Consider the following 2,716-nt stretch of genomic DNA (forward strand, 5'->3'; position numbering starts at 1 on the left):
TGTTGCTTCTATAGAAAGAGCTTTTTCTATGATGAACTTCATAAAAACTAAATTTTGTAACCTATATATGATCAATTGATGAATGATGAATGATTATTTGGTGATACATACGTAGAGAGATGTATTTGATGGTATTACTAATGATACTATCATATATCGTTAGAGGATAATTATAAAAATAAAAAATTTTAATATATTTTTATTGATATAAAAATAATACTATATTCTATTTAATTTTTAATATTTTTAATATTTATTTATTATTTATATTAATTTTATAAAATAAAATTTTTGAATCCGTCGTTGTTTGATCCAATGCACACGTACCTGTACCTATCCTGATCCCTATCCGTGGTGATACAACCGCTTTCCTACACTACAAAAAAAGAGGCCATTAACGACTTTTTCATGCCGACGCTTTTGAAAGCGTCGGCAGGTTGCGCTGACCTGCCGACGCTTTTAAAAAGCGTCGTTCTTTAACGACGCTTAAAAGCGTCGTAAACTATGTGCGTGTCAACGCCGACGCTTTTAGCAAAAGCGTCGTTAAAGTAACGACGCTAAAAAGCGTCGTTAGGTTCGTTTAATACCACCCTCCTCCCGTGCCTAATCTATCTACCGCGCCGCCCCTTTCCATCTTCTCCTCCGCGCGCCGACCCCATCTCTGCCACCGGTGCGCTCCGGTCTTCCTCGCCGCCGTCCTCGAGTACCTCTCCGCCGCCGTCCTCCGAGGTTGGTCCTTCTCCTCCCTTTTTCTCTTCGTCTTTCAAAAGCTTTTGAGTTCTTGGTAATGTGAGGGGGGGGGGCGAGTAGGTGGGGGGTTGGTGCCGTGGAGAAATCGCGGGCCATAGGAGGGGGTGGGCTGTCGGGGGGTAGGTGGGCGGTGGCTCCGGCGGGGCATGGTGGCGCAGAGAAGCCGCGATCGTGGGGGGAGGTGGGCTGCGGTGGCGCGAACCGGTTCTCCTCCCAAGGTCTCCGGCGATCCCTCTTCTCGCCGGAGTGTAGAGGGACATGGGCTCAAGGCCGTAGGGTCAGGCCAGTGGCATCTGGGCCGATGGGGTCGGGGTGGCCGCAGGCATGGAGGGACGTGGGCTCGGGGCCGCAAGATGCCAGAGGGATCAGGTGGGGAAGGAGGAAAAGGGGGTTGGGGGCCATTAAGGGGGGTTTGGGCACCGACGAGAGGAGTCTCCAAATTTCTTTTGATACTCTCATGACAGTTTTTCTCACGATACTTGATTCTGTTACAATAGTAATTGCTATTCGTAGTTTAACAAATAATTTTGTTTTTGTAAAATTCTTAGCATGAAAGATCAATTTTTTGTGTTGATAATGTTGTTCTCTGAACTTTGTGGCTGTTCCTGTTCTTAAACCAGTAAACTTCCACAAAATTCTGGAATTGCTTTGCATAATTTTGAACGACGTTTGGGAAGTGTTTTACCTCCTCCAAGGGACAATTTCTGCAGCAGCAACAGTAGTGTTGCTAAGGACAAATTTCTCATCCACTCTGTTGTTTATGTAAGAAACAACATAAAACAAAATTACTATTTATCCACATGATTTTGTTAAAAATTTTATGAACAACATTGCATGCAAGCACATTTTTGCTTTCTTTCCTCCTTTGTAATTAGGATAAATTATAATGGCATCTTTTTAATTTTTCGTAATTTATATTTGCTTATAAAAAAATTTTAATTTTTCAATTAGATCCCAAGCTGAGCCATCCGGCTCTTTTAAAATTCACGACCATATGATAGTCACATGAGATAATTTTAGATGAGAAGAAAGTTACTGAGTTTTGGTGAGAATGGAAGGAGATCAGGTAGAATGGGGCTTCTTAGTCCAGTTTCAATCTAGTTAAAAGAGAGTTATTATTATTTTTTTCTTATTGAATGGGGGCTTCCTGATCTAATTTTAATCTAGTTCAAAGAGAGAGAATGAAAAGAGGAGAGACCATTGAGAAACAGAAGGAAGAAAAGAGGAGAAAATAGAAGAGAAAGAGGAGGAGAATCTGAAATTTATATAAGTATGAACTCTAATCTTTCACCAGCTCCTTCTTATGTTCTAGAACTGTAGGTCAAAGGGCTCCATTGAGGATCTCATAGGCCATAGCAAATTCCAGCATCAGTTTATTGGTGCTCCATGTACAAGACCAGAAAAGAATGCTATTTTTAACTGATTTTTTTCAAACAAAATTTCTCCTATTGAAAATTATTACAACAAGTTCGTTGGCATTGAAATGAAGCGTTAGGAACTGAGACGAGACGGTTACTACGAAGGATTCATCAAATAAACAATTGTAGATATAAGACGTTATAAATATTTTAGGATGCACATAAAAATTGTAAAAAATTATGAGGATGTTTTATAATTTTTCAACAAATTTTTTAGATTTTTAAATAAAAAAATAAAGTAGTGTTGCATGTGCATGTGTGTTTCTGTAAATTCATGCATTTTATCTATAACAAAATTAGCAACAAACAAGCCATCCAAAGAATAAAAAAAACCTTTTCAAAATCATCATAAGTTCGAAACACATGCTTCAAATCCATGAATACATAGATCATAATACATAGATCAAATTAGGAGAGATTGAAGTGGTGACCCACATGCATGAAAGGAAACATAAGATGGCTCAGATGGCAGATGCTTTTATCACTTTCCTGGTGGATATGGAACGTTTGAAGAGTTGCTAGAGGTTCTTACGTGGGCTCAACTTGGG

Source organism: Elaeis guineensis, chromosome 7 (assembly GCF_000442705.2).
Source record: "Elaeis guineensis isolate ETL-2024a chromosome 7, EG11, whole genome shotgun sequence".
Classification (NCBI taxonomy): Eukaryota; Viridiplantae; Streptophyta; class Magnoliopsida; order Arecales; family Arecaceae; genus Elaeis; species Elaeis guineensis.